The 19,537-nt window shown below is 33.6% G+C and overlaps 1 long non-coding RNA gene across 2 annotated transcripts; it reads right to left on the reverse strand.

Moving 5' to 3' along the window:
- Positions 1-1,046: 1,046 nt before the first annotated feature.
- Positions 1,047-6,316, reverse strand: LOC143237149 (uncharacterized). Of its 2 annotated transcripts, none has more exons than XR_013019885.1 (4): positions 6,087-6,316; positions 3,866-3,922; positions 2,526-2,870; positions 1,047-1,256 (listed from the first exon to the last, which is right to left on the reverse strand). It is a non-coding gene; the product is annotated as an uncharacterized LOC143237149 (long non-coding RNA). The 2 variants fall into 2 exon arrangements; XR_013019884.1 differs by having other exon boundaries at positions 3,866-3,935; positions 6,087-6,315.
- Between the last annotated feature and the right edge of the window lie 13,221 nt (positions 6,317-19,537).

The raw sequence follows: 19,537 nt of genomic DNA on the forward strand, positions 1-19,537 counted from the left end.
GTTCATTTGTTATAAACACTTCCATTTCAGTCAGCCTGATGAAACTTAAAGGCATTCAGTATGTAATTCAGTCAGTATGTCACTCTTCGTAAAGTTTTGTGTTTTGTTTTATTAAATAATGTGAAAACAAAGCTGATACTGCAATATTTCTGTAATTCACAGTAACACTACACAATGAAACATGTCTCTCAGACAAAGAGTAACACTACACAATGAAACAGGTCTCTCAAACAAACAGTAACACTACACAATGAAATATGTCTCTCAAACAAACAGTAACACTACACAATGAAACATGTCTCTCAGACAAACAGTAACACTACACAATGAAACAGGTCTCTTGGCCAATAGATAACAGCACATTGAGTATTTTCACTATCTTTATATAAGACTCCCAAACAAGGTATGTTTTAACACAAAACCAGTCACCTACAGGATATTATACATCAGGTTAGTACCACAGTGATTATTGTAGTAACACTGAACTTGGTTTATTTCCAAATTACAAGACCAATAATAACTGTTCGTGTTTCATCTGTTATACATGGGTTATTTGCATCATTTCGAACTTCACCTTTGACTACTAACAACTAATGTTAATTAAAAAAACATATTTAGTTTTCTAATTCACTGGATATAAAACCAAAAACTTCTAGTTACAAAACACTCACTTTATAAGCTGATAATGGAAAAGTTAACTAATTCTAAACCAACATTTTGAAACTTTTATTCTTAAAAATATATATACATACACATGATTCTTTGTTTGGGTCTCACAACATTGAAACATGTCCTAAGTTGAACATTATAAATGTCTAATACATTTGTTTACTTCTCACATTTTAAATAAGTTAAAAAATGAGATTTTTCCTTCAAACAAAAATGATTATTTATCTACAATTTATTAATTTCCCACATCTTGATTTTGTATTTCAAAACATTCAAGTAAAAAATGTCTATTTTATAGTATGAAGATACTTTCTTTTCATAAATTTACATCAACAGAGAACTTAAAAAATAGAAATCTGACCCAGAAATCAATATACATGTACACACTAGGACACTTCTTACATATAAATAGCTGTACAGATAAGACTTTCTAAAAGTAAAGGTCAGGTATTTTCTAAACATCACGGAAGAACAATAGTAAAGCTTAAAGAACTTTGTGTTCTGAAGTGTAGTCGTGGTTTTCTACAGCAATGTCAACACACAAGATGGTTTACACATCAGGTAGGCTCAGGAGAACTCACTACTTCCTACATATTAAAATAAACAACATCAAACTTTAGTCCAGATGTATATTCTTAAAAATGTATTAAAACTACACCAAGATCAGATGAATTCAGTCATATCACTAAAATAAAATTTGTATTAACAACTAGTAGATTTCACATAAAATTAAATCCAAAAGAAAATGAAACTAATATTCAATCTAATATTAATTATTTGTTTGTATTAAGCTGACAAATGAACATTTTAAAAGTGTCTTATGTCAGTCATACATGCATGTATCCATAAAACGTCTAAGCACCAACTGTGCCATGTACATTATTTTGGTTGTAATACTATGTGTAAAAAAACTGAGTACAATTATTAACAAACATTGTATTAGATTACATAATACTAGAAATACGTGCCCACTGAAAACAGTTTTGATAGTACTAGCATTATAAACAAACACAGCACTAACTACCTTGAGAATTCTCCTGTTTGTGCTTAATGTAGCATATGTAAACACCACAAAGTGTATCAGTTGTATTTTATTAGTATACTTATGATAGGAAAAAGCACCACATGCCTCATGTAATATTTTAGTGTATGAGCAGACAGCACAAACTGGTTCACCAGATCAAGGGGTTTGTAAAAGTAGGTACTGAGTAAACAGACACTGCACAAACTGGTTCACCAGATCAAGGGGTCTATAAAAATAGGTACTATGTCAACAGATTCAGCACCAACTGGTTCACCAGATCAAGAGGTCTGTAAAAATAGGTACTGTGTCAACAGATTCAGCACCAACTGGTTCACCAGATCAAAGTGTCTGTAAAAGTAGGTACTGTGTCAACAGATTCAGTACCAACTGGTTCACCAGATCAAGGGGTCTGTAAAAGTAGGTACTATGTCAACAGATTCAGCACCAACTGGTTTACCAGATCAAGGGGTCTGTAAAAGTTGATACTGAGTAAATAGACACAACACCAACTGGTTCACCAGATTAAGAGGTCTGTAAAAGTAGGTTTTCATTAAATATGATTAATGTCCATCTTGTACATAATTTTTCATTTGCACCGTCTTTCAGCAACTAAACATGTCTACCAAGGTGCTACTATATTTTCTTTCCATGCACTGTTGTTAATAATATTTTATTGATAATTAATCCTAGGTTTCACATCAAACATAAATCCATCTGACTGGGAGCCAGAACTGGAAATTCTATTATTACTCAGCATATTGGAAGAGATTAAACAGTAAAAATTTCATGCACTCTGATTTTAAAATTGTAAAAAAAATCTAAACAATCAAACCTTGCGTTTTTCACAGAAGTAAATGTTGCTGCCAAACTGTTTGATGTCTTCAGTTCAGATCCACTTAAAGTAAGTGGGTTCCCAGCTTTCTTCATGGTTGAGGTTTGTTCCAGTGATGATGATGACAAAGCTACTGGTACTTTCTTTGAACTTGATGAATCCTTATCCTATTTTGAATGAAGAGGAAGATGTTGGAGAACATGTTTGCTTTGGTGGAGTTCGAGAAGTTGATGTACTTGTTGAAGTAGTTGTTAGCGTTTGAGAAGATTCTGTCAGTACTCCACTGAAGTTATTAGTTAAAGATGATGTCACTGATGGAGCTGGACTCAAGTCAACGTGACCATCCTACAGTTTTAACATACTTTAATTAATATGCTTTTCTATCCACACATAATACCTATCTTTACAGTCAAACTCAGTTGAGTTTGGCCTATTCGTAGCCGTAATACTGGCTAACCTACCTGTTCTGTATGAATTTTTATATATGCAATGATGAGTATGGAAACCAACAGTCTTGTTTTGTAATTTACAACTTAATTTTAATAGAGATAAAACAAAATAAGCAATTAAGATGGAGCACAAGCTAGTTATAGTTTCATTTAAAAGAAACTTCAGGTGGAAGGTGATGTGAAAAACTTATGCAAACTCAGTGGTCAGGACTACTGATAAATATTGAATGTTGTGGTCAGTTTGTAAAACTTTCACTCTGCTAAACTATGCATATTTAGTTAGAATATCCTAAAGAAAACACATTTTTGTTCTATAAATTAACTCATTAAATCCAAACTTACACGACCAGCATCTAGCTAAAAATTCCAAATTACTCATTGGATGTCAACAGCAACCAATAACATTTGTGTATCTTTGGCTGAAAACTAATCCACACTATATTATTATCCATATTCTATATATAGACTGAAAATATTATAAGATATGGTGATAATTTTTAGGACATTATAAAAATAATTATGGCAGAATGTGCACCAAAGTTTGAGTTTAAAGATTTATGAATTATTTTTAAAACTTTTATCTACCTAGAACTATGAGATATATTCAATAGGTACAAATATATAATTTCCCTATATAGTAAGCCTTTCACACACAAAAGTTAGACAAATGAATATGGGTCTTATTTTGTTGACAAAATCTCATACACTTGTTATACCACATGTACTCACACAAAATTTTCACTGTAATAATAATTATTTTCCAAAACAAGAAAGACGTTTTTTACAACAAGGGTACATCTTCACACATACACCTTGATTATAAAACAATATGCAACACAAAGACTTTTGGTCTTATTTTAACAATAAGGTCTGAGAAACATTCACTGATACCTCCATCATCAGCTCCAGAGCTGCAGACCTGTAGTCATCACCTAGTTGGTCTTGTACCTGCAATAGACACCTGGAAAAAGTCATGTTTTCTCAGAATCAAAATAAGTGTGGTTTGGCTTAAGTAGCACATTGAATAAAATTAGAGTATTAAAAAACTCATTATTAGTGTTAATAATTATTATTAATTTACACACTTAAACACAACTCAGCCATGTGGCATACACATGTAATTAGATAGTAATTCAAAGTTCGTAGTAAGTAATAATCTGTGCAGTAGAAGGAAAACTGTGAAAAAGGGTGGGTAATTGCATTGGAATTTCAATGTGTGTTTTTTCAGTAAAACTTTACATATTATGTTATTTCCCCATTCTAACTCAACACCTCACATACCATGAAAACATATTATCCTTTTTATTTTCTAGAATGACTTCATGACACATTTGTTTATCCTAAATAGTTTAAGCCCTTAACAATATATGTATATTTATGTTTAAATTTTATTGTTCTATGAACTGTGTCTAACTGATAATCCCACAAGTTGTAAAACACTTTGCAAACAAGTAGCTTACGTTACCCTAAGAAATTATGTAATGCACTGGTTACAAGTTACTAATAAGCATATCACATGAAAATTTTTTGTTTTTTTATTTACTTAACCTAATCTAAATCTTATATTTTATTTACCTTTATAATAATAAATAATACACATGAAAAACTAGAATTATAGTACTTACCTGGGTATTTTTTTTATCAACTCTCAATTAAAACTAACTATTATTATAATGGTATTAATGCACTAAATGATTTATTTAATCAAAAATACAACAAAGAATACAAAATAACATGCTAAAAACACACATTGCCCTAAGACTATCAATATTTTTCAGGCTTTCTTACTATTTAATAAGACCCAATAAAAATGTATCTAAACTTGCCAATGTGTTTCCTGTGGGAATAAACTTTACACTGGAAGCAAAATAAACAAAGTGCTATACAGAAAACAATGTAACATAATATGCAGTGTGTTAGATTAAATATTTGGATTTCTATTGGTTATTAGTTTTAAATATCAAATAGAACTAAATATTGGAATCTTGTGAAAGAGAAAATGTAATGTATGGGTGTGGGCTAAAGGGGCTTGATTTTCTAGTTTATCACTGTGTAGCCAAATAACATTGAAGGCTATAAAAATTATACTTTATCTGAGTAATAATATTATAATGAGCAACTTGTGCTAAATTTTGTACTTCTTGGAGAATTGGTCAATAAATAATAAAAGGGGAAGTACTTAAAGTGAAAATATCACAATTCTGACACAATGGAAGATTGAAGACATTTTTAAATGTTGTCTTATAAAACTATGAAACTAAAACTATATAGTTTCCAAATTTGTATTACAAGCTACTTGGTTGACTTGCCAACCCTTTATCTTTATTTATAATTACTTTCATTTCTTTCATAGATTATCTAATATTTCCAGTTGTTATTTCATTCAGTTGATCAAAAATAACAGTTCTTTTCCAATGAATGATAAAACTGATATAATATGGATGTTAATATAATGTAGAAATTACCTTTTTTTTTCTTCCCAACATTTTACTTATGTTTATTCATTCTAATTCTAAATTTTCTTTCAGTTTGATCTATGTATACAATAAACTAAGCTAAAACTATGGCTTCTCAAAACTCCATCAGAAACAGCCTGTTATTTACTAGTATTCTACAGCTTTCCTCACTACCAAAGTTAGAACATAAGTTGACTAAATTTCATTAAACAATGTTTATATCCTTCTGTTTTTTTAAATTATACATTACCATCTACATCACACAGTCAGAAACAACATTCACGTATTATTAAAAGACAGGAATAAGAAAATGTATTATAAATTAAAATATACATACAGAAAGACAATCTCAGTTCCTATTAGTCTTATTATAAACTTAGATAATTTAAACTGAAGAAAATTACTTTCACCTGCTTTACTTAATTATTAATAAAGACAACTTAAACTTCCAAGACTCAAGAAATAACTCAGTGTGGTATGTGACTAACATGGAAATTTTGGTCTAGTTATATATGTCACTATTCATTTTGCTGAATGGTACCAAAAAATTTTCAACAAACTGAATGACAAGTTACTTGAAATGTTTGAACTTTTTAAAGTTACATGAATATAAGCAGACACTAAAAACTATAGAAATTAACTTATATTCCACTTACAAGAGTGCCCTAACATATGTTCAAAATCATGGAATCTTGTCAGATGGTTCAATTCACATAGACAATGCCCAGCATGTTGAAGCTTGTTTCTGTTGTGCAGATAGTCATGGCACAACACCACTGATATAATACAAAATTCTGCTTTACCACATGTAAGAAAGGAGTGTATAATTCAACTTGAACTTTTAGACAGGCTAGAATCATGATTTATCTGGGTGATTACCTAAAAAAACAGCATTAAAACATTTAAACATGAAGTACAGCTCAACACAAGTACTTGTAGAATAAGTTTTTTTATAAACGTTTTCAAAGATTTTGTAGCTGAAAAATTATATCACAATAATTCTTTCATATACTCTGAATATCTAGATGAATACTGTATATGTAGATCAAAGTTATAAAATAGTAGGTTATGCTCTAATTAATATATATTAAATGGAAAGTGTTATTTTTCCATCTCATTTTCTGAACAAATATAATACTTTTTATTTATCATGAAAAAAAAAAAGACATTAAAATATAACTACTTTTTTAACTTTAATTCACACATGACTTTTAGTACTTACACAAAAAGACACAACATGTAATTTGTTCACTAGCACATACTGTTACTCAGTTTTTTTTAAGTTTGGTGTTAAATCTTATACAATACTTAAATATTAATTACATACAAACAGAGACTGAAGAAGTTTAATTTTTATTTTGTTGTTGTTTATTAAATGTAACAACACTATAAGTCTTACAATAACATAATTTGTAAAAACTCACAGCTATCAGTTAGGTTTGCACTCAACTGAGCCAATTTTCTATCACAGTGAGCTTTAGAAAGCTCTATACAAGTCATAGTTATACACCAAGTTAATATTGTATCTCTGTTACTGTACACAAATACTAAAAATTTTGTTTACAAGGAAGGTTTTTAAACAAGTTTCCAAACATGAATTCAAATGTTATCAGTTTAAGGCTGTGACTTGAAATGTCAACTCTTTATATTTCATCAAATTTTCACACACTTTATTAGTAGGATAACATTATTTGTGAATATGGATGTCTGTCCATTGCATACAAATATATTTTCAATGTCTAATCAAAAAGTTACAGAAACTGTAAACCCTCAAAATGTATGAAAACAAAAAGATTTTCTATTTAAATGCCCTATTTACATTCTATTTTCATGGAAGTGTGATCCACAATTGTTTTTATCATTTTTTGGTAATACTTTTATCCAGTTTGTCTGTAATTCTTCCTTATTATCACAATACAGATTTTTCTTATTTCTACTTCCTTTGAATGGACTGTACCAATAACCTTTCATTGATGAGTCAATCATGAGTGTTAAACTCTATGTGTTAAACAAAGAAAGTACTTTTACTAATTGATGTAGTCTAACAAAAATGTTTATTACCATTGTAATTCCTGGATATCTTAAGATGGACATAAAGCATGGTCCTCACTAATCAGAGACCAGGAACTTTCATGGCAACAGATTCACAAGAAACAAGCAGTTGAGTGAAGACAAGACTAATAAACTTAATAACAGTACAAGAGAATCACTTGGTAGTCACAGGCTGATGATACTCATGGTGTAAGTACCAGTTTTAAGGCTAACACCAGAGAACGATTCCATGGTGCAAGGTGCTTCTAAGAGAAAATCTGAACATTTATATACTTTTAAAAGTACCATACCAAAGGAAAGAAATATTACACAAGAAAATATCCACAGTGGTAATATGTTTGTTGATCTAATGTATAGATTTAACGGGGAGACATGTTTATGTCTCTGTTCGTCATATATGCAATATCTGTTAAGTTCGTATAACAACTTATGCCTGGCATGGCCAAGCGCGTAAGGCGTGCGATTCATAATCTGAGGGTCGCGGGTTCGCGCCTGCGTCGCGCTAAACATGCTCGCCCTCCCAGCCATGGGGGTGTATAATGTGACAGTCAATCCCACTATTCATTGGTAAAAGAGTAGCCCAAGAGTTGGCGGTGATGACTAGCTGCCTTCCCTCTAGTCTTACACTGCTAAATTAGGGACGGCTAGCACAGATAGCCCTCGAGTAGCTTTGTGCGAAATTCCCAAACAAATATAACAACTCATTTTTTATCAAAGTATTTTATTGTACTCTGTAGAAGTCTATCTGGTATCGTTTGTGTGTTTGAGTAATTATGCATGAACTTTGATGAAGTGGTTTTAGGTACTCTGTATGCTGATGTGATTAGTGTATTTTGTAATGTTTGAAGTTTGGTTTGTATTTGTTTTACACTTACATTGATCCATGCAGGAGCTGCATAGTCTATTACAGGCCTAATGTATGACTTGTATATTTTAATGATGTTTTCTGGTGTTGTTCCGTAGTTTTTACCAGTTAAACTCCTAGCATAGTTTATTCTTCGCTAAATATTAGTTTTTATGTTATTTACATGTTTTATCCATGTAAACTTCGAATCATATGTTAATCCTAAAAAATTTGCAGATGTAGCAGTCTGGAGGCGTTCCCCATTCATGTAGATTTGGGGTTGAACTTTTTGATATTTCGTAGATTTTCAAAATATTACTAGTTGCGTCTTCGCTGTATTTATTTTGATTCTATATTTTTCACAATATTCACATAATCTATTTAGTTGTGGTTGTAAGTTAGTGGCTGCTAGTTTTGGTGTAGGGGCACTTTTCCAAATTGCTACATCATCAGCAAACTGAGACGCGTATCCATGGTTTGGGTCTTTTAATGGCATATTACTTACATACAAAATGAAGAGAATAGAGCTAACCACCTCTCCTTGAAGGACTCCAGTTTGTGGAGTGAAGAACTCCGAGAAAGTTCCCTCTACGTTTACTCTACATTTTCTATTTTCCAAAGAGTTTAATAACCAACGAATAATTCCTCGCGGTAGTACTATTTCATACATACGGAACCGAAGACCATTGTGCCAGACAGTGTCGAATGCTTTCTCGATATCGAGGAAGCAGGCAACAGTGCATTATTTATTATTAAAGCTGTTTATTATTGTTTCAGTTAACCTAATTAAGTGATCTGTTGCTTGTCTATATTTTCTAAATCCGTTTTGTTCTTCTGGTAATTTTGCATTGATCTCCAAAAATGTGAAGAGTTTATTGCTTATTATTTTTTCGAGAATTTTACCTACACAGCTGGTCAGGCTGATCGGTCGATAATTGTTTGGTTTATTGGCTGGTTTTCCTTCTATGTGGAACATTAAAATATTAGCTTGCTTCCAAGAAACTGGGATGTATTCAGAGTGTAGAGATAAGTTAAATATTGCTAATAGATAGTCAAATAATTTTGGAGTGCCTTTTTTGAGAAGTATTGTTTGTATTCCATCATTTCCTGGTGCTTTGTTTTTTGTATTTTTGATTGCTTGTTCAAGTTCATTTAGTTTGATTGTTTTGTTGAGTAATTGGGTATTGTGGTCATATGTTTTGTTAGTGTTGCTGTTTTTAATGTTGACTGGAAAGTGTAGTTTATATAATTCTATGTTATCTGTTACATGGTTGTTTATTTTATTGTAGTAGTAGTTGTTAATGTCGGTATCACTGTGTGTTTTAAATGTGTTTTGTAAATGATGTTTGAAGGTTTCTGCTTTTTCTTTGTTGGTATGTGCTAAGGTGTTGTTATATTCCAGTGTTTGGTATTTTCTTGTGGGAGTTACTTAATGTTACGGCCATTTTCTAATTTCAAATCGAACTAGAGCAACTTTGTCACAAAAAAATTGAAATTTTATATGTGTGTACGTGCATGTATCACAGTTTGAAAATTTAAAAAAAAAATTCTATAATTATTAATTGTTTCCAAATCACATAATTTTTTCAAATAGGTTTATTCAATATAAACACATTTATTAATTTTTTTATGCTTCTTTAAAATGTATCTGTGGAGTTGTCACAAATTCTACCTGACTGTCATTGGCCAAATCGATTCATAGCTGAAAGTTGTAAAGTTATGGCGGTATGCTTGAGTGAGAATATAATTTGTTCGTGTAATCATTGGTTGACCTGAAAGGGGCGCGAGTAGACGTAGTCATCACCACCCACGCCAAACTTTTGGGCGAATAGTGAGATTGATCGTAACCTTATAATGCCCCACGGCTGAAAGGGCGAGTATGTGTGGTGCGACCGGGATTCGATACCGCGACCCTCAGATTTCGAGTCGAACTCCCTAACCGACCTGGCCGTGCCAGGCCACTAAGTAAGAGTAAGACTTAAGATAATTTGTATTAGGTTGGTGAAGAATCCCAGTGGTAATGATACTATATTAACAATAATTTGAGTAAATGAATAACGTTAATACGTAATATTAATAGTAATACAGTGGTATGCTGATTTGACGAGCTGTGAAGTGTGATAGATACAATTAAATGGATACTTTATCATAATAGTAGTTTCATACTCTTGACTCAGAAGTTCCAAACTTAAAAAAGGCAATTGTGCAAAGTCAAGTAACAAAATATTTCATCATAACACCCATTTAATATTGTAGAATTGTTTGGCATTCTAATAACTTTAAGTTTCAAGCAAAGTAGTTTAACTGTATGGCACTGAAAACCGTGTCTCACAAATAATTAGTTAATCTTAGATTAATCAAAAAACAATTTATGGAATAAATATACCTTCCAAACCCAACATATACTGCCTGTAATATTTACAGGGCCATTTTTCTATAGTTTTATGATTTGCATTTTGTTAGTTTAGGACTAGTAATTAAACCATGAATTATGATGTTCTTACTTCGTGTCGGAGGTCTAACAAATCTTACTGAACCACTATGTCAAGTTTGGTGTTCATTTATCAAAAAATGTGGAGACGTTTAATGAACAGATACACACATATAGTGACGGTTATTTAAATGGAAGATGAAGGTTCCAACTCACCCCTCAAGTCATCGTACGTCACTGTCAAGTTTTTGCTTATTGGTCACGAAATGAGGAAACGTGGAAGGAAAAGTTATTCAATGATAGTTATTGTTTCACTCGACAATAATATACTCTTCAAAAAAAGAAACGCAAAAGGCAAAATTTGAGACAAATTGTTAACAAGTTTATTCCGGGTAGTTCTGTATGACATGTGTGAAACTTTGCACATTCACTGCTGAACATCCAAAGTCTGCAAAGGCGAAGTCCACGCTCACTCGTTGAAGTTTAACGTCACTCAACGTCAATAACGAGTATGCCCCCCCGTGAGCATCAATAACTGTTTGAAATCTCCTGCCCATGGAAGCGATGAAATGACGAATCACATCCTGTGGAATGGGTGTCCACTCAGCCTGCAACGCTGCGGTTGAGGTTGTCGCCGTCGCAGACGTCGATCCAACTCGTCCCAAAGATGTTCGATGGGGTTTAAATCTGGTAATCTGGAGGGTCAGGGAAGAACGTTGATGTTGTGGTGTCTTAAGAAGACAGTGGTTATTCGGGCTGTGTGAGGACGGGCGTTGTCTTGTTGAAAAACGTCGTTGACGTTCACCATGATGGATTGCACATGGGGCCTAAGAATCTCGTCGACCTATCGTTGAGCCGTAAGATTCCCTCGAATGTGCAAAAGGTCTGTTCTGAAATTGTAGGCGATTGAAGCCCACATCATGACGCTGCCACCACCAAATCTGTCAACTTCCTGCACACAGTTTGCTGCAAAACGTTCACCTCGGCGACGGTAAACACGGGTCCTTCCATCCTGCCTACGAAGCATAAAACGTGATTCATCGCTGAACCAAACATGCCTCCATCGTTGATGAGGCCATACCCGATGTGCCCGAGTCCACTGCAGCCGTGCTTGACGATGTTGCTGGGTGAGGATGACGCCTCTGACTGGACGTCGAGGTCGGATTCCTGCATCTCGTAGACGGTTGCGTACGGTCTGATCGGAAATCCTACGCAGCCCTGGCATGGTTGAGGCAGTAGATGTCGCAGTGGTGGTTCTATCCCGAAGGTGACGTAACCGGATATGACGATCTTGTGCGGGCGTGGTCACACGAGGTCTGCCAGATCGTGGACGGTCACGAGTTGATCCATGTTGTTGGTGACGATTCCATAGCCTTGTGATGGTGCTTGGGTGGACATTCACACCTCTGGCAACATCTGATCGAGATTCGCCTGCTTCCAAGCGACCAATGGCGTTGTTGCGTTGTGCTTCAATCAGCCTTGGCGTAACTGTATTGCGTGTCGGTGGCTTAACACTGCGCTGTGGAAACCGATAACCAGTCACTTTTATAGGGATTTTGCACATGTTGCACTTGCAGATCTCTCAAACAAATTTATTGGACACGAATGCGTTTTGGCGAAAAATCCGATGTTTTCCTCCGTTTTCAAAGTGCACAACTTTTATTGTCATTTTGGTCTGACAATCAGTGCCTTAACACGTGTAACATCACATACTCTGAGCTTGTAACGTTATTACATATATTTCTCTTTAAAATAAAAATAATATCCCTTTTGCGTTTCTTGTTTTGAAGAGTATATTTGTAAATACTTAAGTATTATTGGCTGTTGTCGTTTATTGATAAAACAATGCATTACGTAGCAATAATTAAAAAGTAATGCTTAGATACGAAAAGACAAACACATTTATGAAACATAGTTACTACATGACAAGTTAATGAACGATAGCAAATAAAATAATAGAATTTTGGGAAATAAGAATCTCAGGTAAAATAAGTTGCTAGAGCTTGATATTTTTCCATGTTTCCTGAAGGAATAAAAACTATACATTTGAGCATTGATAGAATCAGACACAGGATTCCAGTTGAAACGCTCTCCAAATGTAAACTAGGCACTTCCCTTACCACTCCAGCACGTGAACGACGTTGGTATCTTCCTAAAGATAAGAAATATAAGTTTCAAGGAGGTGGGACCATGTTCCCTTTGTTCGTTTAATATCTGAAGACAAAACATTTCATTATTCCTGAAGACGATCAGAGTATTGATACATTCCTACAAGGAATTAAATGTTATGAAACTGAACCAGCAGAAGTTCTTTTATCACCAAAGCTCACACTTCTTCAAGATCAAAACGAGCGTGATGATGATTTCATCAGTTGTATTGATGAAACATTAGTGTTTCAGACTGACTTTACTGATCGTGGATATTTAATAACGATTCACGGCTCAAAGAAAAGTTTGATGGAAGTTTTACCAAAAGTGAAACCAAAGGCTGACAAACAACTTAAAAATCTTGGATGGAAGGTGTCCATGTGTTTTAAAAAGTATTATAAGTTTGTAAAGACAATATATAATTGCATTCTGTTTCAATCTGTGTCAAAACTAGGATACACCATCACGTGTTCTTCTGAGTGGCGCAATAAATCAACTGAAAATCTCACTATCCAATGGTTACTTCATAGACAATGCATCATCCGGGAAGTACAATCAAGGCCAAACATGACTACAATTAAAAATGCAGTTCATCGTATTATAGAGAGATTGAACTTTTGGAAAACATAAGAAGTCTATTTTTAATTTGAATTAAACTTAATAGTTACTACTTTCAACTTTACGTGTACTAATATTAATCGAATTAATAGTTTTTGCTGATGTTATTTGAGAACAGTACAATCTCCATGACTGCTTCCTTGAAGTTCATGACTCTATGTGAAAAATTGATATTGATGTTAAAATCACTAATTGAATAAACGTTTAAAAAGTAACAAAATTATGTAAAATTTAAATAAAGAAACAGTCACGTAATTCTGCTATTCATCATTCTATGTTGATGTGATGTCTTTTTGTATCTGTGGTTCAAATAAAGATTCTTTTGAAAAGACACACATTAGTGTGTTTTTCTTATAGCAAAGCCACATCGGGCTATCTGCTGAGCCCACCCAGGAATATCGAACCACTGTCTTTTTCAGTAATATAGTGACTTCGTTCGTACCGAAAAGGTATGTTTTAATAGATGATTCAGTTTTAGATTGTGAAAGTAGAATTTATAATAAGTACAATAATACACCCTGAAACTTAGATTATTTCTTTCCATTTGATCTACAGTATCGCCTTACAAATAGTAATAGTATCGATCTTACATGGAAACATCACAGTTTATTTCTAAGTTATTCTTAGCGTTAGAAATTACTTTTATGTCGTATTGAATGTACATATTATTTGCTTTTTATCAGCATAGCACATTTAAATGCTTACTAAACAGCCACATCAAATACAAATACAAAGTCAAAGTGTTATTTAAGAGATGATTGGAGATTCTAGTTTTAGTTAAGTGAAACGTTAAAGCCATGAAATGTTAGCAAGTATTATATTTCCTTATGTTATAAATACTGCTTCCAAAGTCGAAGCACACTATGGAAATAAAACCCTAGTATTTAAATAAACAATAACTATTTTTTAGGTCAGTTCTTTCTGACACAAATTTTAGGTTTACATTCACAGTAATATATACTTTAAAAAATGTAATTACATTATTGTTCTGAAAGTTCCGTAAATGTTATTCCACATTTCCTCATTCTATGTTGATGTAAAATAGTTGAGAGTTCTAGATTATGAACTGTCTGAGATATATAAGATCAGAAAGTATATATCGTTATCTTCCACGGTTTATGAGCTCTGTTCCTGATTACCTATTTATAATAGATTTTGAAGAATTCAAAATTTTGTTGGTACGTTGACCGTTTAATATGAACTGAAACAAAATTTCCAAGAATAGATTCAATTGCGTTTCACTTTTATCTTTTGATTGATTGATTGATTGTTTTATATTTAAGCATAAAGCTGCATAAAGGTCTATCTGTTTGCTCTGCTCACCGCAGGTATCAAACCCAGGGTTCTAGCGGTGTAAATACGCAGCACAATTCTGTGTCAATGGGGGTCTTTATCTTTCATCTGTTATACCTATTTGCATTGGTGCTGGGTCCTGTTTGATGTTTTTTAGCTCATAAAAGAAGACTTTCTTCCAACAAAATTGTTAACCATTGGTCCTATGAGTTGTTAGTTGATTTGTTTGTTGTTAAGCAGAAACATACATACACAGGAGGCTGTAGGACCTATGAACAGACATTTAGAACAACTTTTTAATTTGTAAATAATAGATAAATACTACTCCAGAGCGTTAAAACATGTAAATATAAAAGTGGTCAAAACGGTTTAAAAATGGAGAACGTTATTGTACGTCAGTCAAACGAATCCTGTGACAAAGAATGTCAGTGTTTGTTGAATGTGTTGACCATTGTAATTATTGAACGTATGAAATCCTTTTTTACAACGAGACTTTTTAAAACCTCATGGTTTTTCTTGATGTCTACCAATTTACTCTAAAAAGTGGCATATTTTTAACGTTAAACCTAAGTGTCAGTTGAATAATTTCGAGACTTTCGTCGGGACAAAATTATTTAAGAAATAGTTTTGTTTAAATGAAAGTAAGTTTATTCATGAGTATTGATTTTGATATTCAGTGAAAATTAATCTTACCGTTTATTAGGTAACTATAGTTGTTTGTCTTGCACACCAGCGGATCTTTACTTCACCTTTCATAAATGTTACAATACTACCAATTCTCACGGGCTGGCATGGCCAGGTGGGTTAAGGCGTCTGACTCGTAATCCGAGGGGCGCGGATTCGAATTCCTGTCGCAAATATTCTCGCCCTTTCGGCCGTGGGGGCGCTATAATGTGACGGTCAATCCCACTATTCATTGGTAAGAGTAGCCCAAGAGTTGGCGGTGGGTGGTGATGACCAGCTACCTTCCCTCTAGTCTTACACTGTTGAATTAGGGACAACTACTGTGCATAGCCCTTGAGTAGCTCTGCGTAAAATTAAAACAAAATTAATTCTCACACGAGAAGCATGGATCCGAGGGTTAAAACTGTATCTGCTCAGACGAGACAGTTACATAATTCTCTTCAATTATAAATAAATGCTTATCACATAAATTAATAGAACCAAACCCTTACTACTTCATCAGGTCACTATTGTTCCCAGAGACTATGTCGTACAGCTGAGCTCGAACGTAAATTTTACACTTCTTTCTTATAAATAACCACATACAGGCAACACGTTTTTAATTATATTATTGGTTTAATATTAACAATATCCTGATTTGCATGTTACATTCCTGTATTAATTGTTTTTCTTTAAATCTTAGTTAAACAATAATGATAATAGGGTTAACGTAACAAAAATGTATGTAATCTATACAAATAATAACGCTTCAGTGAAGGAAAAAATAAATTATTTTTATTTCAAACAGTAGGTAATTACTCATAAACATAACAAATTAAAGCGATTTTACATCACTCACATTGCATCATTTTGGTTCCTAACTAATTACATAGCGTTTTCTTCAGTGTAACTCGGTGATAATTCATTATTATTTCGGAAACATAATCAAACGAAGATGTAACAAAAAGCTGCTTTATTTTATTCTGTTCATGAAATTTCGGTTTCTTTAATTTCAGTTCAAGTGTTTTTGGATAAATTTGTATTTATTTCAATACAGTTAACCTGTAACTAACCAACTAATAAAATCTAAGATTGAAAACAACGTTAGATTCATTTACTACTGTCCAAAACAAGGACCGGATTAACACTATAATAAACCCAAAGACAATAACAGTTCTGTGAGCCACTTTTACTCACCAGCTCTCCTTTTCTCTCGCATTGAAATTTATCCATCACGTAATGGATTTACTGTTATACATTTATTTAAGTTTAATGAACGTAACGTATATTTGTAAATGTGTATTGCGCATGTCCCACCTGTTTTAAATTTTTAGAAGATTCTCGAGCATAAGAATCAACAATGTATGGTGTGTGTAATAAGTGATTGCCACTATTGTTGCCTATTGAATTTTCTAGAAGCTCGCCCTAATGAGCCAAAAAAGCCGTCGCAAGACGCGGGAAGTAAATAGTATATTGTTTGGTCGTTACAATCAGTACACTATGAGCCTCGTAAGCTACAATTGTGATCAACGCTTATTAGTTGTAAACCCACATAATTCGACCAGTAATATTTATAGATTTCGAACATTACAATCCATTTAACATAAGTGAATTAACTTCTGACGTTAGTATTTCTTAGAGGACATTAAATATCTTCGTCGGTAAAAAGTCACCTTGTAAGTGGTGCGAGGACAGCTAAGAGTAAAGGGCAAGTTAACTTAAGCAAGGCGTAACAATATCAAGTCAGAATTAATTCGCTAATCGTGGACCTGGACCGTCGATAAAATATTCAATTCTGAACCAAACAGAGACTAAATTATTTGTGCGTTTGTAAAATTTATATAAATAAGTCATTAGTTATAACAACCATTATTATAAATTGTAATGTTGTTTGTATATTAAAGTATACTTGGGTTAAGACGGAAAATAGTGTGTATCAATCTTGGTGGTAAATATCATAAAATTGATACTTGTTGACATTCACTTTACGTATAAATTAAAATTGTCAGCTATTTGAAATCATAATACGAAATAAATTACGTTCGAGATAAATTATAATAAGTAACAGTAAAAAAATAACTGTGTTTGTTAAATACAATGCTTTTAAAACAATATTTTTCTCCTTAAAACTAATTGAAAAGACGATGAAAAGAAAAGGCTGTGGGCTCCTTCTACACATGGTATTGACAATGCTTACTCTGCTTTTGTTAATCTGGCCCTTTCTAAAACAAAATTAGAAAATAAAAAGTGTCTAATGTGGTAAGTAAAGTTGATGAACATATATTGGAAAACTATAATGTTTGCCCCATGATTAAAAAAGGATTGATAAAAGTTATAACATCAACGGTTTCCAATGTGCACCAAGACAATTACATCTAATATACACACACACACACACAAGTTGACAGAGTTTGAACGTGGCAGAATTGTCGACCTGCAAAAGCAAGGTCTCTGAAAGTGCCATCGCTAGTGATATTGGGCGTAGTAAAATTGCTGTTGCAAATTACTTAAAAGACCCTAAGGGATACGGAACGAGAATTTCAAGTGGTCGGTCCAAGAAAATTTCGCCAGCGTTGAGCAGGAGAATTCGACGGGTTGTCCAGCAAGACACCAGCTGATCGTCGAACCAGATTAAGGCCCTTACGGACGCAGAATGCAGCTCAAGAACAATAAGACGGTATTTACGAGAAAAATGTTTCAAAACCCGTAAACGTCTTCAAAGGCCACGCCTCCTTCCACACCATGAAACAGCTCGGTTAAACTTTGCTGAGAAGCAACAAACATGGGACGTAGACAACTGGAAGAAGGTTTTGTTCTCTGATGAGAAACAACTAACTTGGGTGGTCCAGATGGCTTCCAACGTTACTGGCACGATAAGGATATCCCACCGGAGACATTTTGTATACGACACAGAGGAGGAGGTTCCATCACGATCTGGGGTGCTTTCTCTTTCCATGGAACAATGGAGCTTCAGGTTATACAGGGGCGTCAAACAGCAGCTGGCTATACTGGCATGTTGGAGAGAGCATCCTTATTGACTGAAGGTCCTCGCTTGTGTGGAAATAACTGGATCTTTTAGCAGGACAATAAACAGGACAACGCTGCAAACCACAATGCTTGCAGGACAAAGGACTTTTTCCTGGCGAATAACGTGATTCTTTTGGACCATCCAGCATGATCATCCGAACTGAAACCCATTGAAAATATTTGAGGGTGGATGGTAAGGGAAGTTTATAGAAATGGACGTCAATTCCAAACAGTGCATTATCTCCGCGAAGCAATCTTCACCACTTGGATTAACATTCCAGCTAGCCTTCTGCAAACGCTTATATCGACCATGCCAAAGCGAATGTTTGAAGTTATTCGCAATGACAGCCATGCAACTCACTATTAAGACCTCTTTTTTGTAGGACCTATGAACAGACATTTAGAACAACTTTTAATTTGTAAATAATAGATAAATACTACTCCAGAGCGTTAAAACATGTAAATATAAAAGTGGTCAAAACGGTTTAAAAATGGAGAACGTTATTGTACGTCAGTCAAACGAATCCTGTGACAAAGAATGTCAGTGTTTGTTGAATGTGTTGACCATTGTAATTATTGAACGTATGAAATCCTTTTTTACAACGAGACTTTTAAAACCTCATGGTTTTCTTGATGTCTACCAATTTACTCTAAAAGTGGCATATTTTTAACGTTAAACCTAAGTGTCAGTTGAATAATTTCGAGACTTTCGTCGGGACAAAATTATTTAAGAAATAGTTTTGTTTAAATGAAAGTAAGTTTATTCATGAGTATTGATTTTGATATTCAGTGAAAATTAATCTTACCGTTTATTAGGTAACTATAGTTGTTTGTCTTGCACACCAGCGGATCTTTACTTCACCTTTCATAAATGTTACAATACTACCAATTCTCACGGGCTGGCATGGCCAGGTGGGTTAAGGCGTCTGACTCGTAATCCGAGGGGCGCGGATTCGAATTCCTGTCGCAAATATTCTCGCCCTTTCGGCCGTGGGGGCGCTATAATGTGACGGTCAATCCCACTATTCATT

Source organism: Tachypleus tridentatus, chromosome 13 (genome assembly GCF_004210375.1).
Source record: "Tachypleus tridentatus isolate NWPU-2018 chromosome 13, ASM421037v1, whole genome shotgun sequence".
Classification (NCBI taxonomy): domain Eukaryota; kingdom Metazoa; phylum Arthropoda; class Merostomata; order Xiphosura; family Limulidae; genus Tachypleus; species Tachypleus tridentatus.